General features: G+C 39.7%; 1 pseudogene; it reads right to left on the reverse strand.

Annotated features, from left to right (window-relative positions):
• Positions 1-2653: 2653 nt before the first annotated feature.
• Positions 2654-12268, reverse strand: LOC101350699 (spermidine synthase pseudogene; annotated as a pseudogene).
• Positions 12269-20745: the final 8477 nt, after the last annotated feature.

Here is a 20745-nt window from a genome sequence, read left to right on the forward strand (position 1 = left end):
TGCTACCGGGTCCTGCACCGTCTACATTATCAGATGTGGTTTAGACCATTGAGATTAATAGGATTTTCATTGACTTATTTTCAGAAGTAGAACACCGGGCCTTTTTTCCTAGTCTGTCTTAGTCTGGAAGCTCTGGTGGAACCTGTTTAGCATCATAGTAACGCACAATCCACCACTGACAGATGGCTGGTGGTTGCATATGAAGCACATTGGTAGGAAATCAAACCTGGGTCTTCTGCATAGAAGGTGAGAATCCTACCACTGAATGACCACTGCCCAAGCACAGGCTTTTTCTTTTTTCTTTTTCTAAATGTAATGCAGTGGAGATAAAATACAGTGTGATATCAGTTTATAACAAGGAGACTTGACCTGGTCTAGACAGACAGATCTGCCGATGAGTGATTCTCAAACTCTTGTTCTGTTTAACTATTCAGTCACTTTCCACATCCACCCACCTCCATTTTAAAAAAAGCACACACTACTGTCCTATTCTACTCACTCCAAATACGACTGGGGAAGAGCCGCCTCCTCAAAGCAGAGTCGACTTTAATGACGTGAAGGGAGTCAAGCTTTCAGGATATTTGTTCAGTGATGTGGCAATACTCAAAATGAAAAGAAACAGCTGCAAACATCCATTAATAATTGGAATGTGGAATGTATGAAGTACTAATCTAGGAAAATTGGAAATCATCAAAAATGAAATGGAAAGCATAAACATGGATATCCTAGGCATTAGTGAGCTGAAATGGACTGGTATTGGCCATTTTGAATTGGGCAATCATATGGTTTACTACGCTGGGAATGACAACTTGAATACTGTTAACAGGTAACTGCCAGAAATTCAAGCCAAACTCAAAAGAAGATGTGGAATGAGGGATATCATTGCTGATGTCAGATCTTGGCTGAAAGCAGAAAATACCAAAAAGATGTTTGCTTGTGTTTTATTGACTTTGCAAAGGCTAAGTGGATCATAATAAATTATGTGTAGATCATAATAAATTATGGATAACATTGCAAAGAATGAGAATTCCAGAACAGTTAATTGTGCTCATGTGGAACCTGTACATAGTCCTAGAGGCTGTTGTTTGAACAGAAAAACGGGATACTGCGTTGTTTAAAATCAAGAAAAGTGTGCATCAGAGTTTCATTCTTTTACCATGTGTATTCAAACTGTAAGATGAGCAAATAATTCAAGTAGGTGGGACTATATGAAGAAGAACACGGTATCAGGATTGAAGGAAGACTCATTAACTACTTGTGATATGCAGATGACACAGCCCTGCTTGCTGAAAGCTAAGAGTACTTGAAACACTTACTGATGAAGATCAAAGACTACAGCCTTCGGTATGGTTTATGCCTCAGTATAAAGGAAACAGAAATCCTCACAACTGGACCAATAAGCAACATCATATAAACGCAGAAAATATTGAAGTTGTCAAGGATTTCACTTAACGTGGATCCACAATTAACTCCCATGAAAGCAGCAGTCAAGAAATCAAACAACATATTACATTGGCAAATCTGCTGCAAAAAATCTCTTTAAACTGTTAAAAAGCAGATATCACTTTAAGGACTAAGGTGTGCCAGATACATGCCATGGTGTTTTCAATCACCTCATATGCATGTGACAGCTGGACAACGGATAAGGAAGGCAAAAAAAGAACTGAAGCATTCAAATTATTGTGTTGGCAAAGAATATTGAATGTTCCATGGAATTCCAGAAGAACAAACAAATCTGTCTTGCAAGAAGTACAACCAGGATGCTCCTTACAAGCAGGAATGGCATCCCTGGAGAAGGACATCATGCTTAGTAAAGTAGAAGGTCAGCAAAAAAGAGGAAGACCCTCAATGAGATGGATTGCCGCAGTGGCTACAACAATGGACTCAAACATAGCAACGATTGTGAGGATCACGCAGGACTGGGCAGCGTTTTGTTGTCCATTGGGTGACTTGTGTTGGCACTTACTGGATGGCACCTAATAATAATACTCTATTCTAAATATCCAATATTACTTCATGGATAATATGTTGGGTTTACAATATGGAAGGAGAAAAACTCTGTATTTTTATATAGAGCATGGTGAATAATTGACAAAAAAAAAAGAGATGAACTTACCAGGGCTATAGTGAGTGTAACGAGCACAGAGGGGCAACCTCTAAATTGCACCCCCCCCATTCAAACACCCAGGGGCAATCTCTAAGTTGTGCCCCCCACCCCCAGTTGCAAGATGAATAGACATTGATAGCGGTGAGGCATCAGCAGAAATGTCTTCCCCTCTCTTGTCTGGCTGCCTCAGCAGGCACCTTTCATATTTGCGGAGCTACAGAATGTCATCCCTCACCTTTCTGGTGCCCCCTTGGACCTGTGACAGGGGGCAAGTGCTCTTCTCTTCCCCCAGCTCACTACGCCTCTGGAACCTACTTTATCTAAAAAACACTAAATCTGAAGTTCACTAGATGTGAGGACCCATAAACCTATTGCCGTTGAGTCGATTCCAACTCATAGTGACCGTATAGGACAGAGTAGGACTGCCCCGTAGAGTTTCCAAGGAGCACTTGGTGGATTCCAACTGCCAACCCTTTGGTTAGCAGCCAGAGCACTTAACCACTACACCAGCAGGGTTTCCAGATGTGAGGAGAATAATAAATTTATTTAAGCAGGAATATCTATAACTGCATCTACATCTATGGTATGAAAAGAAAAAAATAAATGCCAGTCTTTAGATCCTAGAGTCTTTAAATCCTAGAGAAATCTAGACTGAGAAGAACCTGTGGGAGAGTATCTGTATTTATTTAATTTATTCCTCTATTTTTCAGACATGCCTAGAACTTCCACAAAAGAAACACACTTCAATTTTCTTAACAGGTCCAAAGAACATATGGATTAAATACCATTCTTTCAACATACTCAACTCTTTCAACAATTTCTAACAACTGAACTTAATTTTCAATCTTTATGGACCGTTTTCGGCAGTTTCTGTAGCAGGACCCCTCGTTGATAATAGTTCAGTTAGGCAGTGGGAATTTAAAGGAGATAGTTTCTGGAGTTCTTTAAAAAAGACACTGATGCACATTCTATAAACTGCATTGTCTGCTATCACAAGCACCATTATTACTAGGAAAATTAATATATAATTTCTTGAAGGTTCACAGACTGCACTTGGTGAGTTTATCAGATGAATAGAGTGAGATCTGTGGGGAGAGAGAACAGGAATTCAGTTTGGACTCCACTCCTTACTTGCTTTTCGAAGGACAAGTTACTTAACTTTTCTGTGTCTTTGGAGTTTCATCTGTAAGATGGAGCTAGCAATGCCTCACAGAGATTTCTTTAAAGCTTTTTTCCCATTTAATGGAGATGTCATCAGAGTGTAAAGTGACTTTCCAAAGTCCGAGCTTGTTGGCTTCTTCAGTCAACAAGCGAGACTCAATTCAATGTCACATCCTGTAGGGGAACTGTGATGAACTTGGAGATAAAAGAAAAAGGTGTGCCACCAGAGCACACCTGGTCTAGAGGTCGATTTTTGCTTTTGTTTTTTAACAGACTTTATTTTTTGGAGCAGTTGTAGGTTTACAAAAAAAAAAAAAAAAAATGGGGAGGAAAGTACAGAGAGTTCCTCCTTCTCCCCTGTACATTGTTTCTCCCATTAATATCTTGCCTCCCTTTGGTAGATTTGTTACTGTTGATAAGCCAGTGTTGATACATTATTATTATCTAAAGTCAAACATTAGGGTTCCATCTTTGTTTTGTATAGTTCTATGGGTTTTCTTTTTTAAAAACTTTTTACATAGAAATAATATTTGACTTAAAAATAATATAAAAATAGCCCACAGAGTTCCCATATATCCTTCACCCAGCTTCTCCAAATGTTAACATCATATATAACTATAATTTCTGCTGGTTGTTGTTAAGTTACCATTGAGTATGCTTGGGCTCATGGTGACCTTATGTATAACAGGATGAAACCTTGCCTGGTCCTGTGCTACCTTCATGATCATTGGTATGTTTGAGCCCATTGTTGAGACTGTTGGGTAAAATCATCTCATGGAGGATTCCCCTTATTTTTGCTGACCTTCTACTTTATCATACATGATGTCCTTTTCTAGTGATTAGTGTTTGTTTTCTTTTTTAAAAATTTTTAAATTTTATTTTGTTGTTGCTGTTGTTGAGAATATACACAACAAAACATGCGCCAATTCAACCATTTCTACAGGCACAATTCAGAGACATTGATTACATTTTTGACTTGTACATCCATTCTTAGCCTCTTTTTCTGAGTTGTTCCTCCCTCATTAACATAAACTCACTGCCTCCTAAGGTTCCATTCCAACCTTTCGAATTGCTGTAGTCACTTTGGTCCCATATAGAGATAGTTTTTAAAATATCATAATGTTTAAGGCAGACACTTTTTACTAGTTAAGCTAAAATATTGTTTGGTTTTAAGAACACTTCGGGGAGTATTTTTGGTTTAATGTTTAAATATTATCTCACGGCAATAGTTTCAGAGGTTCATCCAGCCCCATGGCTCCAGAAAGTCTGGAGTCAATGAGAATTTGAAAGCTTGCTGCATTTTCCCACTTTTTATCAGAATTCTTCTATATAAAGTCTTTGATCAGAATGTTCAGTAATGGAAGTCAGGCACCATCCAGTTCTTCTGGTCTCATGGCAAAGGGGGCAGTTGTCCATGGAGGCAATTAACCACACATTCCATATCCTTCTCTTATTCCTGACTCTCCTTCTTCCTCTGTTGCTCTGGGCAAAGAGAGATCAATTGGCATGTCCTGGATGGCCGCTTGCAATCTTTGAACACCCCAGGCACTATGCAAGGGACTAGGAAGTAGAACAGAAGCACTAAATACTAAATAAGTTATTAGGCCAATTAACTGGGATGTCCCATGAAACCATGACCCCAAAACTCCAATCCCAACAACTAAATCCTATGAGGTTTTTGGTTGCACATAAGCAGCCTCAGCAGCTACTCTTTTGTCATTTTTGTAAATATATTTATCACACAACTTTTGCCAGTTTAACATTTTACAGGTGTATAACTTACTGACAGCAATTACAACAATTGGCTGTACAACACTACCCTTAATCGATTTCCTCTCCCTGCTGCATCTGGTAACAACTAATAAGCTTTGGTCTGTATAACTTTGCCTTTCCATGTCTTTTTATATAAGTGAGGTCATACAATATTTGTCCTTTTGTGATTGACTTGTTTCACTCAGCATAATGTCTTCAAGCTCCATCCATATTGTAGCATGTATCAACACTTCCTTAGTATTTCATTACATGTATGTACCATATTTTGTTTATCCGTTCATGTGTTGATGGTCATTTAGGTTGTTTCCACCTTTTGGCTATTGTGAATAGTGTTGCAATGAACATTGGCATGGAATTCTCTGCTTTCAAATATTTTGGGATATACCTAGCAGTGGAATTGCTAGGTGATATGGTAATCATGTTTTTAGTTTTTGAGGAACCTGTTTTCCACAATGATTGGATCATTTAGCATTCCCATCAGCAGTGCAGAAATGCTTCAATTCCCTGTACCCTTGCTAACATTTGTTATTTTATTTTATCTTAGCCATCCTACTGGGGGTGAAATGGTATTTCATTGTGGTTTTGATTTGCATCTCTCTGATGGCTAATGAAGTTGACCTTTTTTTTCTTTTCATGCGTTTGGTGGCCATTTGAAAGTCCTCTTTTGTGAAATGTCTATTCAAGTCTTTGGCCCTTTTTATGATTGCTCTGTCTTTTTGTTGTTAAGTTGTTGAGGTTTTATATATATATTGGTTATTAGATTCTTATTAGATGTAGTCTCCAAAGATATGGTAAAGTCTTCTGATGAATAAAAGTTTTTAATTTTTATGAGCTCTCATTTATTTATTTTGTCTTTTGCTGTTAGTACTTTTGTTAGTATATTGCATAATCCATTGTTAAAATCTAGGCTCAACAGCATTGCCCTTACACTTTCTTCTAAAAATTTTATGGTTTTAATTTTCAAATTTAGGTCTCTAATCCATTTTGAATTTGTTTTTGTCTATGGTGTTAGGCATGGATTCTGTTTCATTTTTCTGCATGTGGAAATACAGTTTTCCCAACACTATTTATTGAAGAGACTATTCTTTCCCCATCAAATGGGCTTAGCACCTTTGTCAAAAATCAGTTGATCATAGATGTGTGGAGTTTATTTCTGGACTCTCTATTTTGTTCCATTGGTCTATGTGTCTATTGTTATGCCAGTAAGAGGCTGTTTTGATTACTGTAGCTGTATAACATGTTTTAAAATTAGGAAGTCTGGGTCCCCCTACTTTGTCTTTATATTTCAACATTGCTTTAGCTATTCTGAGCCTCTTGTCATTCAACATAAAGTTGAGGATTCGTTTTTACATTTCTGTAAAGAAGGCTGTGGAAATTTTTACTGGGATTATGTTGAATATATCGACCTTTGGGTAGTATTTACATCTTAACAATATTTTAAGTCTTACAACCCAAGAACACAGAATATATTTCAATTTATTTAAGTTTTCTTTAATTTCTTTCAACAGTGTATTATAATTTTCATTGTGTAAGTCCTTCATGTCCCTGGTTAGGTTTATTCCTAGGTATTTTATTCTCTTAGATGCTATTGTAAATGGAATAATTTCCCTAATTTCTCTTTCAGATTTCTCGTTGCTGGTGTATAGACACCCTACTGATTTATGTTTGTTGACCGTGGACCCTGCAACTTTGTTAAATTTCTCTGTTAGCGCTAGAAGTTTTCTTATAGACTCTGGGATTTTCTATATATAAGGATCATATCATCCACAAATAGACATCATTTTAATTCTTCTTTTTCCAGTCTGGATATATTTTATTTATTTTTCTTGTCTTATTGCTTTGGCTAGGACTTCTAATACAATATTGACTAGAAGTGGTGAGAACAGCTACCCTTGTCTTGTTGCCTTTTTCAAGGGGAATGGTCTACAAGTTTTTTTGGGTTGAATCACCAATATCTAGAATCAGTTAAGATTCTTTTTCCATTTTGTATTAATGTTCTCAGCATTCACTTCTGAGCAAATACTAAAGAGATTTAGAGATGGTTTGTGTTACAACAGGTTTTGTATGCTTTTCTGTCTCAGTGCCTAATAGTAAAATCCTAGATTGCCTTGAAGAGACTGTCGGTAAAATTATGGACATCAAAGGCAATTCTGGTGAGGGCTCAGAAGGAAGTGAGACAAGCTATAGAGTAAGTCTCTATCGTCTTAGAGAATACATATGGTGCCAGCAACAGAATGTTGCTAGAAAAGTGAACGATAAATGTTCTTCTGGTGAGGTTTTAAAATTAAATAATGAACATGTGATTGGACAATGGAAGAAGGGAGATGCTTTTTATGCAGTGGTAAAAACCTTGTCTGAATTATATTCAAATGTTTGGTGGAAGGTATAACTTATAAGTGATGAACTTGGATATATGGCTGATGAGGTTTCTAAGTAAGATCTTAAAGGGGCCACATGGTTTCTCTTTGTCGCTTATAGTAAAATGTGAGAGGAAAGAGATGGACTTAAAAAGAACTATGCAAAATGAAAACAGAACTTAAAGGTTTGGAAAATTCTGTTGTACAAAGTAAGAACATATGTCCTAGAATGTTCACCAAAGACATGGCTACACAATCTTTTATCAAAGAGATTAAGTCTGTGACAATGGATCTATCCAAGGACCACAGCAGAAAACCCATCAGCTTAGACTGAACGGGACAGAGAAAGAATGAAAGGAAAGAATGCTGTCTGCCTCTTGGATTTCTACAGACAGGAAACAGACCAAAAGAGCTACATCTGTTGTCTTCCAAGAAAAGAAAAGAGGCAGCTTGGAGATCCATAGAACTGTTGAAAGAAGCATGGGAAGCAGGGCCTTCTCAGTTTCAAAGAGAGGGAGTATGATCTCCTGGATCTCAAAATGTGGAGCTGCAGCCTTCTAGGTTGCAAAGAGTTGAATCCCTGCCAACTCAATTCTGAAGTGTGGAGCTGTCGCTAAGGCATGCCAGGAGGATGGGGCCACCACCTGAAGTTGAGGGGGCAGGGCTGCCATGGCCAAGGGGCAGAAGAACAGGGCCTTCCAGAGCCAAGGGGTTGGGGTTGCCACTCAGACGGACTATGATTATGGGGCTGCCCAAAGCTAGGAGAGCAGAGTTGCCATCCCAGTTTGTCTGGAGTGTGGACCTGAAGTTCCTGGCTGAGGTGCCTCTAACCAGAATCCAGAGGGTGTGGCCAGCACCCAGAGTCTGGAGATCAGGGCCATTGCCCAGATGGTCCCAAAGAACAGAGGATTATTTATAAGCTCCAGAGCTAATGTAAATAGTTCTGCTAGATTTTGGACTTGCTTGGTGTGTGTTATCCCTTTTTTCCTCCCATCTCTCCCAATTGTAATGGAAATGTATGCCTTGTGCCTGTTCCACCGTTATACTTTGGAAAAAGATAATTCATATTCTAGATTTCACAGGTTCACAGATGAAGAAGAATTTGCTCCAGGATGGAATACACCTAAAGTCTCACTCAAATTTTATTAAGATGATTCAGAAGATGAGATTTTGGACTTGGAGTTGATTTAAGACTTTTGGAATGACGTGTGATTGTATTTTACATGTGGCAAGGACATAAATTTTGGGGGACCAAAGAGTAGATTGTTGTGGACTGAATTGTGTCCCCCCAAATTAAGTGCTGTAAATCCTAACCTCTGCCTGTGGTTATAACCTCATTTGTGAATGGGTTGTATTTGTTATGTTAATGAGACAGTATTAGGTTATACTAATGAGAATTAGGTTATGTTTGTTATGTTGATGAGGCAGGATTAGAGTGTATCTTCAGTCAATTTCTTTTGAGATATAAAAGACATTATACTAGCAAGTGAAAGAAGCAGAGGTAGGGGAAGAGAGATGCATCGCCCAAAAGCAGAAGCTCAAAGACACAAGGAACTTCCTCCAGAGCCAATAGAAACAGAAAGCCTTTCTCTAGAACCAGCATCTTGAATTTGGACTTCGAGCCTTCTAAACTGTGAGAAAATAAATTTCTGCTTGTTAAAGCCATCCACTTGTGGTATTTCTGTTATAGCTGCACTAGATAACTAAGACAATCACCAATATCCAGGATCCATTAAGTCTCCTTTTCCATTTTCCATTTGTGTTGTCAGTATTCAGTTCTGAGAAGACACTAAGGTGACTTAGAGGTAGTTTGTGTTAATAACAGGTTTGTATACTTCTTTTTCTCAGTTTCTTGTTCATCTGTCAGCCTCAGCCCAGGATGTTCTCTCATGGCTGGGCCTCTACTGTAAATGCCCTGTGGTGCTGGTGATGGTGGTGTTAGTGGTAATGATAGTAATGGTGATGGTGGTGATGGTGATGGTGGTAACAGAGGTGGTGATGGTGGTAGCGGTGATGGTAATACTTAATACTCACAGTGTGTATAATAGGAAGTTTTATAAAAGCATTTGACTCTTTATAACAACTTATAGTAATGATTCACCCACTGCCGTAGAGTTGTTCTGACTGATAGTGACCCTATAGGACAGAGTAGAACTGCCCCACAGGGTTTCCAAGAGCACCTGGTGGATTTAAAAGGCTGACCTTCTGGTTAGCAGCCATAGCTCATAACCACTATGCGACCAGCATTTCCAAAGTGATGATAATTACCATCATTAGTCTCATTTAAAAAAAAAAAAAAACCCTAAGGCCCAGGGCAACACAAGTTCATTCTAGATTTGGGATTCAAGCCCTGATAAACTAGCCTCAGAGCCTACTCTAAACCAGGATTATTCAAAGTATGATCCTCAGACCATCAGCACTGAATCAACTGTGAGCTTGATGGAAATGCTAACTCGAAGGTTACAATCCAGCCTATTGAAAAATCAGCATCCCTGGGGGTGGGGTAAAGAAAATGGCAATCAGCAGCTCACCAGGTGATTCCCATGCATGTCTAAGCACAAGAGCCATTGCCCTAAACCACCACATGGTTCTTTTCCTCAGTGCATGAGTGAGTTTTGAACTCAGGCTCCTGTGACTCTGGCCTTGTTACTCTTATGTGTGGCCTGTGACTAGCACAGGCATGACCTTTAAACAGGACTACAGAGAAAGCTCAGACCTCACTCTGGCAAGGTGAAGGATTCAAACCTAACTGTGGTTCCAAAACTCAAGGGTTTTGTAATAATTATTTGACATAATATATTTAATCTGGTTAGCTTTATATCTAATGTTGTTGTTAGGTGCTATAGAGTCAGTTCTGAATCATAGTGACCCTATGTACAATAGAAAAAACACTACCAAGTCCTGTGCCATACTCACAATCATTGCTACGTTTGAGTCCATTGTTGCAGCCACAGTGTCAGTCCATCTCACTGAGGATCTTCCACTATTTCACTGATCCTCCACTTTACCAAGCATGATGTCCTTCTCTAGGAACTAGTCCTTCCTGATAACATGTCCAAAGCACATGAGATGAAGTCTCACCATCCTTGCTTCTAAGGAGCATTCTGTCTGTACTTCTTTCAAGACAGATTGGTTCCTTCTGGCAGTCCATGGTATATTCAATATTCTTCACCAACACCATAATTCAAAGGCATCAATTCCTCCTTGGTCTTCCTTATTCATTGTCCAGTTTTCGCACCCAATAAGGGAATTGAAAATACCATGGCTTGGGTGAGGTGCACCTTAGTCCTCAAAGTGATTTGTTTTTTAACACTTTAAAGAGGTCTTTTGCAGCAGATTTGCCCAATGCAATATGTTGTTTGATGTCTTGATTGCTCCTTCCCTGTGGGTTGATGGTGGATCCAAGTAAAATAAAATCCTTGACAACTTCAATATTTTCTCCGTTTATCATGACGTTGCTTATTGTTCCATTTGTGAGGATTTTTGTTTTCTTAATGTGCAGATATAATCCATACTGAAGGTTGTAGTCTTTGATCTTCATCAATAAGTGCTTCTAGTCTCTTCACTTTCAGCAAGAAAGGTTGTGTCATCTGCATATGGCAGGTTGTTAATGAATCTTTCTCCAATCCTGATGCCCCGTTCTTCTTCATAGAGTCCAGCTTCTTGGATTTTTGTTGTTGTTGTTCTTATAAATACAAGTGTTTGATGAGCCGGGGACCATAGAAGGCAGAGAAGGCGCTGTACACAGCTGGTATAGCCTTGGAGGCGGGACACCACGTGGTGGGAAAGAAGGACAATCGTCCCAGCATGGCGGGTCGGGCGGCCTTCTGGGGCCAGTAACACTTAGTTTGTGGCTGAGAGCCCACAGAGTGTCTTGTGTGGGGCTGGGGGTGCCCAAGCACCCTGGAGATCCCTGGTCTGAGGTTTCTGGGTGGTGGCGGTGGCAGTAGCAGGTCCGGGCTCTGCTCACGTCATTCACGGCCTTGCAGGCAAACGGGGGCAGCACAGAGGCTGTCCGGTGCACGTCTGAGGTGTAGTATTTTAGGTGCCTCTGCTCCACCTGTGTCTCTGTCAGCCACTGCGCTGGCTCCCAGAAGTCGGTGCTCGGGTTCTTGCTGCACAGCATAAAGCCGATCTGGCCACTGGGGTAGGTGGGGATAGGTGGGGTTGGTGCAGCAGGCGTGGGTCACCACTGGGAAGAGTGACTTGCAGAGCTGCCGCATCTCCTGATAAGGTCCAGGTGCAGCCACTGGCACTCACCCTGGCAGCAGAGAATGCCATCCTCCTTGAGAGCGGTCTTCATGAGCTGGTAATAGGATTCCTTGAAGAGGCTGTCGGCAGGACCCATGGGGTCCGAGGAGTCAGTGATTACATCAAAGGCATCCTGGTTCTGTTTCATGAACTCAACACCGTTGCCACACGGAGGGTCAACTCTGAGCTGGAGGAGCCAACAGCCATGCCTGGCGGGAACTTCTTAGACGCTTGATGACATTCTCATCAATCTCGCACTGGACCACGGCCTCCATTGAGGGATGCTTCACCGCTTCCTGCAGGACCCCGCCGTCCCCGGCCCGATGATCAGCACCTTGCGCGGGTTGGGGTGGCTGCAGAGGGGCAGGCTGGAAATCATCTGGTAGGAGAACTCGTCCCTCTTGGTGCACTGGGTGACACCTTCCAACACCAGCACGTTGCCTTAGGTCTGACTGTGGAAGACAAGGATGTCCTGGTACCGTGAGCGCTGATGGTGCCGCAGCTGCTCCACCTGCAGCGACAAGGCCTGGCGGGGCCACAGGCTGCAGGTCTCCAGGACCCAGCCCTGGCGGAAGGCAGCGGGGCCGGGGGCAGCGGTACCTTCTGGGCCAGGATCCATGGCGGGCGGCGCGGGGCACCGGCCTGGGACTGCAGGCCACGTGGAGGTGCAGCACAACGGGACCCGTTTCTTGGTGTTTTTGCCCAGCACACAGATTGGGTAATTATGGTGAAAGGATACAACCTTGCCACACACCTTTCCTAATTTAAAACCATGCAGTATCCCCTTGGCTATCATATCTAATAGATAGTAAAAAAAAAAAAAAAAAAAAAGACATCGTGCTTGGTAAAGTAGAGGGCCAGTGAAAAAGAGAAAGACCCTCAGTGAGCTGGATTGACACAGTGGCTGAAACAATGGGGTTAAGCATAACGATTGTGAGCATGACGCAGGACCGGGCAGTGTTTCCTTCTGTTGTACACAGGGTCGCTGTGAGTCAGACCCAAATGCATGGCACCTAACAACAACAACAATATTATTATGGAGCCCTAGTGGCGCAGTGGTTAAGTGATAGGACTGCTGGCAGTTCAAATCCACGGCCTGCTCCTTGGAAACCCTAAGGGGCAGTTCTATTCTGTCCTACAGCGTCGATATGGGTCGGAATTGACTCCACGCCCATGGGTTTAATATTATTACGGATTCTCAATTGCAATTTAGCTTGAGGAAGGAGGGTATACCTTGAAAGCCTGCTTTCCTTCACAATTCTGAAACTTTTTTCTAGAGGCTTCCTTCCATATTTTGCCCCATTTTGATAATCACTTTCTTAAAGGATTCATCGGCAGTTGCTCTCATGGGACATTTAAACATACACCGCCTTCGATTAGTTTTCGTGTACGTTATTTCCTCTAATAGGTTGTAATTCCCTTGAGGTAGCTTTGAAAATTAGAATGGTACTTCCCAATAGCTTGCAGGAGTAGATATGAATAATAAATAAGAAAATAATGTGATTAAAATATGCCTTATAGAAACCCCCAAAGTGATGTCTTCTTTCAAAAACCTCCTTCTCTGTTTCTGTGATGAGAGAATGAATGAATTAGGCAGAAGGAAGCTTATCATTGGCCTCTGAGTGGTAATAAAGTGGCAAGGTCTATGGACAGCTGAACTTTCTCTTTCTCATAAATGAACAGAGCCTATTAAATATGACAAAGTCATTTTCAAATCCATTTATAAAACTTCTAATGTGGTGAAGTTGCAGCGCATCTATTTTCATGTCTAATACGAGGCTGTTTTCTCAACAATGGTCTAATAACTCAGCATGTGATGTTAGCAATTTTTAGCATTCATGTGGTAGGAAACATTACTGTCAAGCCCCAAAGAGTCATGAAGTTCTTAGCTGAGTGGAAGAATCTCAGAGAAAGCCTCTGACAATAGTTCTTGCCTTCTGTTATTTAACTGAGAGCCATTGAAAGGTTTAGAGCTGATTACTTCATATTAGCTTAGGACTTAGCTATTCTATCATTAGGTAAGGTTCAGAGTAATGCTCATAGTTCTGAAAGAAAGCATTATATCTATGAATATTTGATAGAAAAGTTGTTAAATATCTGGGTTTTTTTTTTTTGGAACTAGAATCACTGCATATCAAAGTGGAAGAACTCACAGGAATGAGCCCATCTAATAATCCCATCATATTTCAGATGAGGCAATGCAGGTTAAAGAGCTAATGGAGTCAGGAATTAGCTGAGGTCAGTCATTTTGATGGTTTTATCAGGCACCTACTTTGCCACCAAGGTAGAATACAAAGAGGAATTAGATGCATTCTCTTAAATGTAGATCAGAATAGAGGTCTGATTTGGAGATACACATTTCTGAGTCACAGACATCTCAATGATCATCGAAGTTATAATACTGTTTCTGTGTTGTTGTTGAAAAATTCTACTTGTGAACTTGAATCCACATACAAAATTAAAACAAGAATGAAGATTTTATGACCCCTTCATTTAAATAAAACTATTATGTTCTTAAATATAAAATTACGTATTATCTCCAGGCACAATCTTACCATATAGGATAGCTAAGAAAGTAGAATCAGTCTTCTTGAAGCAATACCAATAGGGTTACAGAAGTTGACTCACAACACTTGAAGGTAGAATTCAACTCACACCCCAAGGCTGAGTGGATGTGCCATGTGCTAGGTAGTGGTGATAGATGGTGTGATTCACTGGCTCAACGCTTCTGCTGACAAAGCTGGATAAATTATCCCATTCCTACTTCGGCTAACAGTTGGCAAATCTGGCACTCCTGCTATTCCATCAGAGCCAGCAATAGATGTGCTGGCATTACTTGATTTGATTTCTCACACAAGAGAGGGTGAGTGTAAAATGAAAACAGAGTCAAGAGCAATACCTAAAAGCAAACCAACATTTAAGAGGTGGGAAGAAAAGAACCTCAAATTCAATTTATTTCTTATTATACGTCCTCTCCCTTATCTACTTTGCCATGTAGTTGAAATCCTTAAGAAATTATAACCTGTGTTTACGTACTAGCTTATACTTCAGTATTTGTATGTAATGGTTTTATTCATGTAAGTTAACCAGAACCATTTATTTGATGTGTTCTGCACTGCTTAGCACAATTCTTCAGTCTCTAATCTTCTTGATAGATTATTTTTTATTTTTTTCTCTTTAACGTGAGTGTTCCAAAAAGAAAGTATTCTTGAAAAGGTCAATATAGCTACAAAAGTAGAATTTTGTTTTCTTGAAGGCATTGTAGCCTACAGGAATGTCATAATGATTTTCAGAAAAGTTACTTTTTTAAAGCCATATCTAATTGACATGTTGACAACAAATATGCATAATCTTTATAATTTCCCAATTATAAATCCCTAAAGATGTTCAGAGGCAAAGCTCAATCTTCTCCATTAACTAGGGAAGTGTGCTGCTGTTATTTTTAATTCTTTGAAAGAAATAAATCTGCCATTTTTCAACGAATGCATCTAGAGTGGTATGAAAAGTCACTATATACAAATGTCACTAGCTTGTAACCTGAACCACAAAAATCATCTTGTAACTATGACCTATGATTATTCAAGATGAGTCAAATGCATATTCGGTAGAAAATAGGAATTGGGCTCTCTTTAAATAAGTTCTTTCTCACTCTATTAGTTGGGCATTTTATTTACAGAAGAGAGAAATCTACAAAATTTTTGATCATGGAATTTGATTTTGGATGAATCTAGGCTCTAATACATGCTATCACCTAGTATCATTAAAACCCTACAGCTATTGACTAAGACTGGAGGTACCCCAGAAAGCATGGCTCCTGGACTCTCTATCAGCCCAGAACTAAACAATTTCCGAGGTCAACTCTTCAGACAGGGATTGGACTGGACTGTGGGACGTAAAGTGATACTCTTGAAGAGCGTGCCCCTTAGTTGAGTAGGTACAAGAGACCAAAGGGACAGCTTCTGTCCAGAGGTGAGAGGGGAAGGCAGAGAGGGTTAGGAGCTGGTTGAATGATCATGGGGAATCAGGGGGGGAAAGGAGGAGTGTGCTGTCACAGAATGGGGTGAGCAACTAGGGTCACATAACAATGTATGTGTAAAATTTTTATGGGAGACTAACTTGAATGTAAACTTCATTTAACTACAACAATAAAAAAAAGGCAAGGAAAGGTTAAAAAAAAAAAAACTCTACAGCTATTGTTAATACTCTTCATATACTGATTTACTTACCTGTATAATGGGAATGAATAATAGTACCTAAAATTAGGGACTTATACGAAGATTAGAGATTGTGAATGTTGAATATCTATTATGAAGCTTGACACAAATATAGTAAATAGTCATATTGTTGTTGTGGTTGGTTGCTGTATTTCCTCTGTTTTACTGTGTTTTAAAAGACTAATTTATCAGCTAGTGATACCTATAGACAGCAAGATTTGAGGGAGTAAGAGAGAGTTGGCGTTTTCTTGGTTCTATTATTATTGAAATATAAAATATTCAATCTAAGCAGTGCTAGATGCTGAGCTTGAAAGCATGTCTTTTTTTTATTAGACTTTGCAAGAATATAGTGGACAGATGCTAACTTCCACAGTGAGTAAGAGCATACTTTTGAGATAGACATAGATCTGGCCTACCTTTATCATCTATTTGTGGGGTTGAGAGTATTTTCCAAAAATGTCTATAGAGTAGAACTGGAGAAATCTGGATAGGTGAATTGCATCAATGTCACTATTGATTGTGATATTGTACTACATTTTTAGAAGATGTTATCATTGGGGGGAATTGGGTAGATGGTTTAAAATATCTCTTTGTATTATTCCTACAATTACATGTGAAAATACAATTATTTCAATAAAAATTTCTATTAAAATATGCCTAAAACACTATTTTTGGTTCTACATGTTCTTCCAGAGGAGCCGTGGTGGCCCAGTGATTAAAAGCTTGGCTGCTAACCAAAAGGTCAGTAGTTCGAACTTACCAGCTGCTCCTTGGAAACCCTATGGGGTAGTTCTACTCTGTCCTACAGGGTCGCTATGGGTCAGAATCAACTCAGTGGCAATGGGGTTTTTGGTTCTTGCTATTTCCCATGAAGAGTCAGAGTCTATTTCCTCTCCTCTTGAACCTGGGTGGGATTTTGCCAAGTAGAATGTAGCAGGAAAGATTCTGAGTGACATCTGAGACTAGGTCATAAAGAGGTATACAGATTTCACCTTACTCTCTTTCTCTCTTTCTTAGCATTGCTACCCTTGAAACCAGTCAATATGTTGTGAGGTAGCTCAAACAAGCCATGTGGAGAAGACCTGAGGTCTCCAGCTAATGGCCTGCTTTGAACACCAGCCATGTGATTGAGTGGACTTTCAGATGATCCTAGCTGAGGCCTCAGACACTGTGAATCAGAGAAAGGCCATTCCCACTATTCCCTGTCCAAAAACCTGACACAGAGTCTTTGCCCATAATAAATTACTGATTTATGTTACCAATATTTGGGGTACTATGTTATAACAGCTATGAACTATAGCAACCAGCTGGATTTACTTGGTAAACTTATTTAACTGCTTTAAATCCCATCCTCCTTACATGAAAATTCATAGGAATATTGTTAAGCTCATATTGTTATTATGAGGATGAATGAAATAATATACATAAAGCTCAGGAGTTGACACTTAGGAACAGAATAAAGGTATGTTATGGAATGACTTGTGATCTGCTAAAAATAATATGTTGAAGCCCTAACCTCTGTACATATGAATGTGACCTTATTTGGAAATAGTGTTTGTCTTTTATCAGTTAAGTCAAATGAGGTCATACCAGCATGTGTGTGTTAGTCCTAATCCTAACCCCTTTTGAGTAGTGTTTTATAAAAAGAGTGAACAGACACAGAAACAGGGTCACATACAGGAGATAGACACCATGTAAGAATCCATCTAGAAGCCAAAGAATACCAGAATCTGAAAGAGATAAGGAAGGATCATCTCCTAGAGACAGTAGAGAGAGCATAGTCTTGACAACATCAGACATCAGGCATCCAGGATCTAGAAGTGTGAGACAATGCATTTCTGTTCTTTAAAGATACCCAATTATGGTAGCATTGTTACAGCAACCCTAGGAAACTAAGAAAAGGTATCACAGTCATATGAAAATACAAACAAAACAACAGCAACAAAAAAATGAGCATAACAATATCAATACCTACCTTATAGTATTGTTGTGCAAATTGAATAATTCAATACTTTCAAAGAACTTAAAAGAGTATCTGACACACGTGTTCAGTGTTAGACATTTTTATAGCTATTACTATATTTTTATGCAAATAATGTGCTCCTTCTATGTTTGTCAATTGCCCTCTCTCCCCTCAAGGTATTTTTATAAGCACTGCTATGCCATTTTTTTCTTTTTTTTACATGTTGCTCCAGGAGAAGGGTGTGTTTGGCAAACAAAAGTAGAAAGTGCATAATATTTGCATAAAAATACGGTAATAGCTATAAAAATATCCAACACTTCCTGTACACATGTGTCAGGTACTCTTTTAAGTTTTTGAAAATATTGACTTATTTACTTTGCACAACAATACTATGAGGTAGGTATTGATATTGTTTTTCTTGTTGTTGTTTTGTTTTGTTTTAAGGTAGCAGAGATTTTCAGAATTCAGGTATTTGTCCCAGGTCTCGTAACTAAGCTTTCCTTAAAGTGAATATTTTATCATTTCCTGAGTATATTCTGGTGGGTTATATCCTTTGATCCTGTGTAGGAATACTCCAAAATTGAGGCACCTGACTGGAACAAGATAGCTAACCCTTGTTTGAATTAAACACTATATTGTTAACTAGACTCCATTTTTAATCAAACTTTAGCTTGTCCCTATTTCTTCTTTCCTGAGACTGTAACCTGTAACTCCTTGTAAAATTTTAACTACTCCTATCAAATAAGGGTAAGGGTCAGGAATGTGGTTTGTTAAGGGAATGTTTGACAGTGACATTTATCAAGAGTGTTTGCACAGCTTACTCCAGGAAGAATGTATTTTTAAAATGGAACTGCTAATGTCAAGAAATTGTAGTCCTGCAACCACCTATAATCACATGCTTGTTTTGTTACAACAGTCATGTACTATGCTTCCCCATTTTACTATCAAAGGTCCACCTACTCTCCACTGAGTTGGAACACCTTGCAATCTTGCATCTCATTGTGTTGCCCTGCTCTAGCAGTTCTTGATTCCCCTCAGTAAATTCTTTGCTCCCACTTTTAACAGAGTGAGAGATTTGTTTTATGCTTTGACATTTCTGATGTCAGAAGCAGGATGTTGAAGGTGCATTATGTTCTGTGATCCCTGAGGTGTCAGGGATTTGGGCTGCAGGTACTGGCTGAGTCATTTTGGGTTCTTCATCTCTGTGACATACTCTCAAGAGTAGCTTTTAAGGTAAATAACCACTCAGATCCAAGGTCGGCTTCCTTGCGTGGAAGCTCTCTGAGTCTATTGTGGGACCTATTTTCTCTTTCAAGAAAGTATATTGACTCAATAACTTTTGTTTCATTTTCTAACCTGGTTTTTGAGTCTGTTCTGCCACCGGGATACTGGTTTGGGTCTAAATTGAACTGGGTTTGTACGATTGTTACTGAGGAATCCTAGAGTCTCACAAGCCACAAAAATCTGTGGGTGCAGGTCAAGCTATTAAAAGTCTCTGGGGCACACACTGCTATCTGAAAGACACCTGTGAAAAGCTGGACATGAGATGAACCCAAAGCATAAGGCTGCCCACCAGCCACAAACAATGTCTCACACAACATTAAGCACAAATGGTTAAAGCAAAACACTGTCCAAACTCCATGACAAATCCTTCATAGGATTTTTGTTTGACTCTACGATAACCAGAGTTTAAATATAATACAGGTTTCTGGTTCAGTTTGTGTTTTGATCTTAATCTGTGTTTTGGGAAAAAATGGGGAATACACATTAAGGTGTCAGTGAAAAAGAGGAAAATCCTCAACGAGATGGGTTGACATAGTGGCTGTACCAGTGGGATAAAGCATAGAAAATATTGTGAGAACTATGTAGAACCAGGCAGTTTTTCATCCTGTTTTGCATAACGTTGCTATGAGTTGGAACTGACTCGATGACACTTAACAACAACAACAATCATAGCATGCCTATTTTGATAGGTACCTAAAAGTTTCTAAGAATTATAAGGACAGTAAAATAACCCCACTGCAGGGCACTGTTTCTAAATTAACAAAACAAAAAATTACACTGTAAGAGCTCAGCACTCTGTAAACACCCCTTCTGGCCTACTGCCTGCTCCAACTTTTACTTCTCAATACCCCTCTTTGCCTTCTTATTCTACCGATAACAATTTGTTTGAGTTTCCCTTCTTTCCTAAATGACCTACTGAGAATCCAAAGCCCATTCCTGAAATACCCTTTAAACTCTGCCTTGTAGATTACAGAATAGGCAGTAGGGAGTCTCCTAATAATCCTGGTATATCCTTTTTTCCTTGGATTTACATGGAATTACATAGTATTAAGAATTTTCCAAAACTGGAGGTGTGGCCAACAAGGCAGAGTAGTTAGACGCTTCCTATATCCCTCTTACAACAAAGACATGGAAAAACAAGTGATTTGATTATATATGAATATCTAGGAGCCCTGAACAAGGCAAAGTTGAGGAATCTGTCTGAGTGATAGGAGAAAGGGAGAAGGTTTGGAAGAAGTGAAGAGCACCAGCGCCATGGTGGCGAAACTGCAGTGCCGCAGCCACGCTGGTCAGCAGTGAAGCAGGCAAACAGCTGTGTTGTATGTGTGCTCGGGAAGCAGTTTCCACATTGAGAGAGACCTCACAGCAGAGATTCTGCTTGGAAACTCTGAACTAGTGAAAAGCAGCTCCCAAGAGGCTAAGATAAGTATATGTGTGCAGGCTTTAGTGGGGATTAAAAAAAAAAAAAAAAAAAAATTGGGAAAAACCTCTCTCCCTTTTACCTCCTCCCTCTGCACTCTGCACCAGGAGTCTGCTGGGCCAGGAGTAGATCCCGAAATGTGCCCTGACCCATTCTCCTGGCCTTGGAGAGGGAACAAATAAGCTACTGGCTCCCCTAAGCCAGGAACAGAGGGT

The sequence above is a fragment of the Trichechus manatus genome, unplaced genomic scaffold, assembly GCF_000243295.1.
Source record: "Trichechus manatus latirostris isolate Lorelei unplaced genomic scaffold, TriManLat1.0 scaffold00336, whole genome shotgun sequence".
NCBI lineage: Eukaryota > Metazoa > Chordata > Mammalia > Sirenia > Trichechidae > Trichechus > Trichechus manatus.